Below are 10,728 nucleotides of genomic sequence, written 5' to 3'. Positions count from 1 at the left end.
TTAAAATATTTCCCCATAATTCATTACATAAATAACACGGCGCAAACATCATTTGTATAAATTTATCTGTGATCTGGGCGCTGATTTCCACTTTCGCATTAATTTTATTTAAATTTGACTTTGCTGTGACCGAAGAGTCATTTGGGTGCTCTAAGCTTTAAGTAAATGAATAATATTATTTTAATTAGAATTATATTTATAATATTTCTTCAAGTTTGTTAAGTTTATAATTCAAAATTGTATTATTTTGGTATTTTGAATTTCTAACTCTGTATTAACTATCATCTTTCATGTTTTCTAATATTTGAAGCGTAAAACTTCTACGCCAAAAATCACTTGTAAAAAAACTAGTTGACACTCCTGAAAAAAGTCAAGAGTTGTACAGCTGCTTCAGTGTCACTTACGTTGACATATTACCAGCTTCAAGTAAAATTCACAGTATCCTTTAGGAGAGTATAGACAAAAAAAAAAAAAAAAACGAAGAAAAATTCCAACTTGGTTTTTATTGTGCGTGATAACAAGCGGGGAGTTTTGGAATGAGAATGGGAAGTGGAAAGTGGGAATGGAAATGGGAGAAAGGAGGAGAGAACGGGAGCTGCTGAGACTAGAACTGAGACTTGATAGAACGTGGGCACTGTTTGCTATGGGCTGGTCTGGACAGCGCTGTTTGATGTTATTATAGATGACGATGATGGCGATGACGACAGCGTGTGGCATCTACACAGAATACGAGTGTAGTCAATGATGATTTTTGCCTTCTCGCTGTCGCTGTCGTTGCTGTCGCTGTTGCTGTTGCTGATGCTGAGGACTGCCAATCAGAGACGACAGCGGCAAATGTCTTGTTCTTTGGTATGTTTCAGGTTGTCAAGGCTGCCTCAAGTACAAGCACGAGTATATTGTGTATGTGTGTGTGTTTATGTGTGTGTGCTCTTTGTGTGCCGGTCATTACTTTGTTGCCTAAGCATTGCTATTGACAATAATTCTAGGTAACTTAACTTGACGCTGTCTATTTCAGCTCTTCAATCTCAACAACGTCTGTGCACAACGCACTCTGCATCATTTGCCATTAATATATATAAAAATCAAAGGAATCAGTACGTAAATGTACATAATATAATTAATAAGAAAAGATGACACAAAAGCAAAAACCATTTAATAAACATTCGTTTTAATGGCAAAGCAAAATCGTACTCTCGAGTCTGACCCGTGCTTTTGTTAAGTATACGACAGGTTGGAGTGCATTTTAACGACCTCAACTTATTTAGTTATATTTTAGTGATGTCTTCTTCTAGCGTTTTTCTTTTTTATACCTGTTCTTTTTCGCTTCTGTTTGGATGTTTGCCGCCTTTGTTTAGCCGCAGCCCAAAGCACAGAGAGAGAAAGCTGACAACGTTCTGGCTTTGACTAAGGTTGCGGCTGTTGCTGTCGCTGCTGCTTCTGCTTCTGCTGCTGGCACTGAACAATATGCAATAATAACAATTTACATATTCATGAGACGCTTACGCACACAAACACGCTGAAAAACAGGCAGCAGCCAAAACCAAAACAACGACAACAACTAGCAAACGGAGGCGGCAGTTTGCATAAAGAGCAGCCTCCGCTTAAAAAGTACAACAACAAGAGCGGAGAAAAAAAAAAAAAACAAACACACACACAAGCAGAGAGAACGAACTCCCTTTAGAGCACAATCGCTAACCTGGGCACAACCCCAAACCCAATCACAATCACAATGCCCCCAAACCCCAAATTGCCTTAAACCCAACACCAAATTTCTATCTATCCATGAGAGGCAGCCCTTTTGTTAAGACCTACGAGTAAGAACGAGGTTGAGGGTAACAGTAGCTGACCAAATATTTATATATGGGCCAAGCTCATTTATTTATTTTCATATTTTTATGATATTTATTTTAGGCTTGTCTTTTGTTAACGCCATCTTACTTCAAAAAAAAAAAAGAAAATAAAACTGTGTTGTGTACAAATTGTTTATGCCTGTTTTCATATTTCTTTGATATTGATTGAGATTTAGATTGGCGAGTGAAGCTACAAGTAAGTATGAACGTAACGTGAACGTAAGAAAATCGTGGCGCTTGTTTTATTTATAGTTGTCAACATGAGTTACCAGCCAAGTTCCTTGGGGAGTTTCTGGGTCAGCGCCGATGGCTATGAATTGCAAATGAAAGGCAATTCTCAAAATAGCCGTAGTTATGCGAATTTTGAGGCTGTGGCTCGGCTGCCTCGGCTGCTGGTGCTGCTGATGTTGTTGTTGCCAGCCATTGCCACTGTCACTGCTGCTGTCGATGGTTGCTATGGTTGCTCTTAGCTTTTGCTCTTTAGCAATCTCAGCAGAACCTACCACAAAAATAAATCAAAACAAAGCAGCGACAGCGACAACGACGATGATGAGGACAACGACGACGACGACGACGACGACAAAGCCGACAGCGACTGAGGCGTTATACCAGGCCAAAACGAAGAGCAAACCGAAGATGTTGTCTCTGCTTATGCTGCTGCTGCTGTTGCTGCTGCTAAGCTTTACTCTTTGCCAACGTTGTTGCTGCTGTTGTTGTTGCTGGCGCTTTACAGCATCCACATAACGACAGCGTCGGCGCTGGCATCGATTTTCGCTCTCTGTGGCAGCGACAGCGCGTCGCTCGCCTCGCGTTTTGGACTCTGGACTCTAGAGCGCCACTGCCTCAGTCAGTCAGGTGCAGACAGTTGACGTGTACGGTTTGTGAAGCGGAAATGCGCTAAACGTTTCGAATAACCCAATAGAGAAATTGAGTTGCCTGCAAAACAGAAAGAACCACAACAACAACGTCGACGACAACGACAACACACACATCAATGCAAACAAATACATAGAAAGCAAAAAGAAGAGAAAAGCATGTACGCCGCGTATTATTATTAAAATGTGAAATGCAAACAAAACAGCAGTAAAATATAAACACACACAAAACTACACACATCTAACAACAGAGGAAAAAGGAAAGCAGCAGCAACAGCAAACAATAATTGCAATAACAACACGTCGTTGACCACGTCAAAAGTCTCGCGCGCGTGGCTCAGTGTGAGTGTGTGCCCGAGAGTAGTGTGCGAGTGTGCGTGTGTGCGAGAGTGTGTGTGACAGTGTGAGAGTGTGTGTGTGCGTGTGTGTGAGTGCTGCGTGTCACATATCAGCAGAAGAAAAAAAATAAAGAAAAAGAAGAAGGTTCAGTGGAAAAAACAGCGCAGCGCAGCAGCAGCAGCAGGCAGCAGGCAGCAACGGAGAAATTTTTGTTCAACAGCAGAAGGCAAAACCAACAGCGACAGCGGCAGAGGCAGCGACAGCAGCAACAGCGACGCCAACAGAAGGTAGGGCAAAAGCATTATATTTACAGTAAGAGCATAAAGCAACGCCAGCAGCATACTCACCACACCCTGATCCTGCAGGAGACGTAGCAGCAGCAGCAGCGACAGCAGCACTGAAAACAGCAGCAGCAGCAACAGCAACAGCAGCAGCAACAACAACAGGCAGCAGCTGCGCAAAGAGCAACGCTCTGCTCTCTCGCATTTATGCTTTCACTCTGCTCTCACTCTCTTGCGTGATTGCGCTCTCTCTCTCTTGTTGTCTCTCTCAGCTGCTTCACGTGGAGTCTGTGCAAAGCAATTGGCATCCATGTCGCATCAAAGTTATAAAAGTTTTGGTCCAGTTGTCTTTTGTAATTTTTCGTAGCATACTTTTATGCTGCCAGCACAGCGTTTTTTCTTCTTCATTTTTTCCACGTTTTTATTTCCTCAGCAATTTCTTGATTCCACTGCTGCTGCTGTTACTGCTGCTGCTCTTCTAGTTGTTGTTATTGCGACTATTGTCCCAGCATGCGTATGTGTGTGTGTGTGTGTGCTAATTGTGTTGGCCAATTTTTGAACGTTTGCCGCTGGGCGAAAGCGTGCACGAAAATTGATACAATGTGTAAACAAAACTAAACAATTACGTGAAATGAAATTGAATTTGGGATCAAGCTGCTTCTCGCTTGCTGGCTGAGTTTTTGCTGACCTTGTGCAGAGCCCGAGATAACGATAACAGCTGAATCCAAGCACAATTAGAGCAAATGCAAGCAATGGGCGTCTTGAATGCTTCTTCGCATCTCGCAATAGCAAAGCCAATAAAAATGTAGGATACTGTGTCAGTCTCACACACACACACACACACACTTCCACAACGAACACGCAATCACACACACTCACAATACTTAGGCATTGGCATGCCATGTGCGGCTTGTGTACGTGTAAATGACCGGAAACTGTGCTCAAGTGCTCCACATTCCCCCCGAACAACAACAACAACAATAACAGCAACAATGAGCTAAACAACAACTGCCTCATAGACCTCATAGCCAAATGCGAGATGAGGCTACTTGCCATAGAGAGGTCCTCCTCGCTTCTCTGTGGTTCTTCTTTATATATTTCTTCTTTTTTTTTGCCTTACTGGGAAGCACTTCAATTGTCAAATTGTTCTTGTTTATTGTTGCAATAGTTTTGTTGATGGACAGGTTTGCCTTTCAGTCTACGACTCAGTCTCAGTCTCAGTCGCAGTCTCAGTCGCCGCTCCTTGTTGGTCCTGGGTCTCCTTTCACTTGTTTTTAAAGTGATTTTCGCAGACGTAGTCGCTTTTTATGGCGTTTCTCGTTGTCGTTGTCGTTGCCGTTGTCGTTGACGTTGACGTCTCGCACAAGCAAAACAAAACAATCAACACGGAAGTCTTTTTTCGTTGTTTGCTTGTTGTTATTTTTTTTCCTTCTTTATTGTTGTTCTCAGCGTGTGTGCTTCTGTTTCTCTCTGTACATCTATAAGTTTCTCTGTGTATGTGTGTGTGTGTAAATCAACGTGGCCTAGTGCGCTGCTTGAGGTTGACGTGCGCGGGCTTTTGTGTTTCCACAGTTGCGAGTTTTATGCACAAGTTGATTGTGAAGTGTTTTAGCTTTAGCGAGTTGACATTTAAGTTTCTTTTTTTTTTTTTTGCTTGCTACCAGAGTTTTCACAAGGAGTCAGCAAGCAAACAGGCAAGCAACTGACATCACGGCAAGCCTGCAAACTATGTGGCAAAGTTTTATAGTTGGCGATCCGGCCAAGATTTTCCATAAAAACAGCATTTTTAAATAAATTGACTCTATGAATTTAACAGAAATAGCTGCAGACTAGAACAATTTCAATTCATTATTAATATACAATATAGAATTCATTCGTATACTATTTATTTTCAAGCCTTTTTAGACCGCCCACCAAGCGAATTCCATTAAAAGAGATTCGCTGCGTAAAATTTAATCCTTTGTACAAATTTTCCTTTCACAGAAAATACCTTTGTGAAATATTTGCGCAATCTGCATTGAAATTATTTTGATGTAATAACTAAAACAATTCAATGCTGAATTTTACTTTTTATTTTCACTTCCTTAATGCACATTACAATCATTTGATGATTACTTGATTAATTTAGCTGAGGTTTCCCTAATTGTTTTGCTATTCATGCCAACTCATATTATGCTCGTAATGATTTATTGTTAAATAATTAAATAATTCCATTGCTTTGAGCAATGTCTCCGAGAAAATCAAGTGCTGTCAAAATGATTTAAGAAATTCACTTGAAAATTGAAATGCACATGAAATTGACAAGTGGCATAAATTGCATTGCTGGCCAAAGTAAATTAAAAAAAAAGCAGCAGAAGACTCTAGTTTTCTTCACTCTTGTGATGGGTGTGAATGTGGAGGGGGGAAAAGACTGGCAACACAACAAGTGAGGCCAATGGGAACAGCAATGATACTGCTGAAAATGTTGAGATACTTCAGGAGTGTCAGCATCAGCTACAGATACTCAGCGCAGAGATACATACATACAAACATACGTACATAGAAACGAGATACTTAGCGTTGGACCAGACAAAGGCGAAAGGCAATTATAGAAATACAGACGAGCAGCAACAAATAATAAAAGCAAGTTGCCATGGACAATCACAACAACAATAAAGGCTACGACGACGACAAGTAGCTGCAAAAGTTCTGCAACGTTTTTCGCATATTAAACAAAGTTGAAGTTGCCGACGTCAACCGAGACTGAGACTGAAACAGAGACTGAGGCTGCGAGGCAGCAGCTTCGCGGCAGCCTCATTATTTATTTGATTGCCCGCACAGCCAATGCTCAAATTACCCCCAGGGAGAGCGGGCGAAATAACGACTGAATAGCTATGCCCAGTCTCCGTCTCCGTCTCCATCTCGCCGTCGTAGTTGTAGTTGAGTTGAGTTTAGGGGATAGAACACAACACAGCACAAAAAAACAGAATCTGAATAGTCGGAGAGGCAATGGCATAAATGTAATTAATAAGGCAAATTAATGCAAACAATAATACAAATTCATTTTCATGCACAAATGAAACTAAATTACAACAACGTGAGCTAACAACAATCACAACAACAACAACAACAATGTGCCAGAGACAAAGAGTAAACCAACCGAATCTTAAATAGTCTTACAGATTACAGAGGGATTTATATTATGTGAATATTCAGTTTGTGGCTATAGCAAAACGATGCTAAAAAGAATTTCAAGGGAATATACAATAGCGAGAATTTTATGGTGCTTAGATTATTGTAGTTGAGAAATTGAATTTAACATTTGAAATTATATTTAGCTATGCATATATACTTAGGAATTTCAAGAATTAAATAATATTTGAATGCTATTATTTTAGAAAAATATTATAGTATACCACAAGCAAAAACAGAATTTATATTTAGCCATACACATAAAGTTCTTAAGAATTGCATAAATTTAATAGTATTTAAAAGAAATAAGAATATTGTAATTATTAAAGGATTTCCATTTTTCAAGTACAACATAATAATACAACATAATAGTACAATATATAATATCTCTCTATTGGAAAACTCAAGAATATTTTATTTGTGCTTACGAATTTTTTGAATTGAAAAGAATTTCAAAGAAATACAAATATTGTGTTTATTAAAGCAAACTTGTATGGTAAACATTGAGCAAAAATATTTTATAAGTGTCTATTGCAATAATGAAAAATATTTTAGTTGTACTTAGGAATTTTGTAGTATTTGAAAGAAATGCGATTGTGATTATTTTAGAAAAATATTTTAGTAGACCTTAAACAAGAATATTTTATATTTATCTCAAAAATCATAAACATATTATTTGCACGAACGAAAAATATTTTAGTATTCCTTAAAGAAAAATCTCTTATATTTTTTTCTATTTCCAAATTGAAAAGTATTTGATATTGAGTTGTGTATTGCAAATAATTTATATTTACTCAAATTCATTTTATTGACCATGACATTTTTGTGTTACAAACTTGTTGAAGAATGTTGATAGGCCCCGCCAGGTGAGAGGATAATAAATGTAGACTAATAAGCACAGGGCAAGCACACAAAAAAAGAAAAACACACAAACACATCGACAACTAAACAGTTCGTTGAGCAGAAAAACGAGGAAATCTACTTAATCACGTTTAATTAAGGTGAGTTTATAAGTAGCCGTGTGTGTATTAGTGCCTCTGTGCACTGTGTATGTTTCGATGTAGCTACAATTTTTTTGTGAATTGCTTTTATTGCTTGCCATAGTAGTGTAATAGAAGTATGATGCGAGGCAGAGCAGAGGCAAAGCAGAGGCAAAGACACAAAGAGCGAGCTCACCAGGTAATCGCAGCAGCATGGCCCCCCATAAACCAAACAGCTTCCATGTGCACATAAATGCAAATTAGGGTTAAATGTTGATGTTGACTGTGCAAGTGTGTGTCCATGTGTGTGTGTGTGTGTGTGTGTGTGGGAGTGTATGGCTATGTATTAGCGTGCGCACCATAGCGGATTATAATAATAAGCAAGTGCTTAACATAAATGGATTTATTGGCTGCACATTCATCAAGAGTCAAATGTTGGCACTTAGTTTGCATTAGTCGGTTAGTTGAGCATTCCACGAGCTCCACGCTGCCCTTATACTCTTGATTACATGCATCAGATTATTGTTACTTGGGCACTGGCATTACAGCATTATTATATTCTCCACAGGATTGCTTGGTTTTTTCCGATCCGGTTCAGCTTTAACGTGTATCTCGCGCTGTGGACTCTTCACATAAATTTTTCGCTTATCACTTTCCATTCTCCAATTGCTGTGCAATATGAATTCCTGCAGAGCATTGCCCTCAATGCGATTAATGTCTGTTAGATCCGTCTCTGGAAAAATCTTAATTAATTCCGGTTCATCAGACATTTTTGGCTATAATCTCTTTTTCCTAAAAATTAATTCGAAAATTTCAATAATTTAACAATTTGACAGATCGATTTCTGTAGTCTCAAAAGAAAAAGTCAGACACATAAAGACATAAGCATCTGTTGTCGATTAATTATCTTCGCCGAGCATTTGACACTTGTCGATTGCCGCCTTTATTGGCAATTACTCGAATTTATAGTGTTGAAAAGCGTCGCAAAAAATGGAAAGGCTTAAAAATATTTGCGTTGTAAAAAATATGGTTGCGACAACCAATTTTTATGGCGCATTTTTATTAAACAGTCGTTAATCAAGAGAACTCCCCGACAACTGCGAGAAAACACATTTGTATTACTTTGTTGAAATATTAACGGAAGAATTAAATAGGAAATACGAAAAAGCGGATAATTTAAAAATGCAATTTCATCGAATGAATTGAAATTGGAGACATAATTTATAGAGTTGTTCTGCTATTAACCTATTTAATACTACCAATGCAAAATGTCGAGAATAGAGTTGTTAGCATTCCAATGCTCATTTGGAGTAGCTTAAGTAATTCACAATTGTAGCGTATTATATGCTTTTTCTATTTTCCACCAAGTGAGACGTTTATCATTGCTGGAATTGTCACATGTGTTTGTCATCTCGCTTTGTCTCTCGTCACCGATAAGAAGAGCTTTGAAATACAGCATACAGAGAGAATCTTTCTACACATTTGGTTAATTGAAAAATCACGATGGTCCTCATCATTAGCAAAAGCTTCGAGACTTATGTCGTTCCACAGCTGTCACTCGCTCTTCGCCCCCCGGCACCCCCCGCTGGTTTTCCCATTTATGTAATCGATGCATGTCAAACAGCAAACAACAACTGAATGGCGTGTGTGTGACATGTGCTGCACAAAAAAAAAAAAAAAAAAAACACGAAACGAAAAGCACACAGAAATGAAACGAACCGAAAAGTGAGGAAAGCGAAGGGAGGAGGACGAGTGTAAAGGAAACTAAAGCGGGACACAAAAACCTATCAAGTTGTAAGCTCGTTGATTTCAATTTGTGAATGTGAAATGCAGTCGCATTTGCATATTGCACATACGCCATGTGGGCCAGCCAAGCCCTGGCCCCGGCACGTACTTACAACAAGAGCGAAATAGAAACGACACGAAAAACAAAAAAACACAAAAAAAAATGTTTTCTAATTAAGCGCCAGCAGAAATTAAAAACATAAAATGCCAGACTACATGGAATCGCATATGTATGTATGTGTGTGTACATATGTAAATGTATGGGATTCGGGCTTTGCTAGGGACTATCCTATTCTATAAATTTTGTGCTCTGTAGACGACGCTTTGCTTTTTATTGTATAAACAAAATGCTAGGGTTTTAGTTTTGCTTTTGCTTTTGCTTTAGCTGTTTCTGTTGCTGTGGCCGTTGTCGTTGGCTAAAAAGTACATAAATTTCAAATAAGTCACGTTTCCGGCATTGTCTCCTCCCTTTGCCAAAGTCGCACACACACACTCGAATATATTGCCTAAAAATGTGCTTTGTTGTGGCGTCTGCGGGCAGCGAAAAACACAAAAATAGTCAACGAAGCCACGGACTATAGAAAACAAAATGCCAAAATGAATGTTAAATAAATGCGAGCAAAACAGAATGCTTGATGTGAAAGTTACGCGACGGCCGACAGTTAGATGAGAGTTGGGGTTAGGGCCAGAGGGATGGAGGGATGGAGGGGTGCAAGGCGAAGAACAGCGGGGATGCTGCGGGGTATTCAGAAAGTTTTTGATTTGTAAAGTTGTACGGTTCAAGTTGTACGGTAGAACTTTGATATTTTCACCGTACCTTTTAAGCTGATTTGCAGATTATTATCAACAAGCAGCAGCAGCGGCAGCAACAACAATGCTTTGCCTCCCCTACGCCCCCCGCAAACCAAGCGCGAGACAACAGGAGTTCAAGTCTAGTCCAACAATAATATACTACTCAAAAATATGGTCTACTCCTGCCGCACAAAGAAACGGGAACTTGTTAAAGAGATGCCATTCATTGTGTGTGTGTATGTGGCTTTAAGATAAAACAAAAATGCTACAAAGAATATCTACAACAATGCTTTTGGGAATTTTATTTTCTTCACTAATGTTATTAAAGAATAGTCGGGCTTACCCCACATACCCTAGCAATTAACTTATTTATACATATGTACGTCTGTGCACCTGGCCATTCACCCACTAGCAACAACGATAGCAGACAACTGACAGCTTATTTTTATTCACCGCATTTTTACTCTCCCATTTCACAGACTTTATTATGCTGCATATACTGCTGCTCCAACACTATTTCCCATCCCACCGTGGGGATTTATTATACACACTTTATGTGCATATTTTTATACCCTAACCGACAGCGCAAGAGAGTGAGCAGGATGTCAGAGACATGCTGAGTTGTTATATAGCCATGTACAACAATTCATCGCTG

General features: G+C 39.1%; 1 protein-coding gene across 11 annotated transcripts in view; it reads left to right on the top strand.

The window, feature by feature from the left end:
- Positions 1-2,687: 2,687 nt before the first annotated feature.
- Positions 2,688-10,728, top strand: part of LOC117576405 (glutamate-gated chloride channel) — a 47,169-nt gene continuing 39,128 nt past the window's right edge. For 5 of the 11 annotated variants that reach the window (XM_034261129.2, XM_034261127.2, XM_034261128.2 and 2 more), the window contains exon 1: positions 2,689-3,351. The gene's annotated coding sequence lies outside the window, so the exon portion shown is untranslated. Of the gene's footprint in view, positions 3,352-10,728 lie in introns of all 11 variants that reach the window. The other 6 variants (XM_034261125.2, XM_034261121.2, XM_034261124.2 and 3 more) reach the window with 2 other exon arrangements.

The sequence above is a fragment of the Drosophila albomicans genome, chromosome 2R (genome assembly GCF_009650485.2).
Source record: "Drosophila albomicans strain 15112-1751.03 chromosome 2R, ASM965048v2, whole genome shotgun sequence".
NCBI classification, from domain to species: Eukaryota; Metazoa; Arthropoda; class Insecta; order Diptera; family Drosophilidae; genus Drosophila; species Drosophila albomicans.
This window is presented reverse-complemented; position numbering and strand designations above follow the sequence as displayed.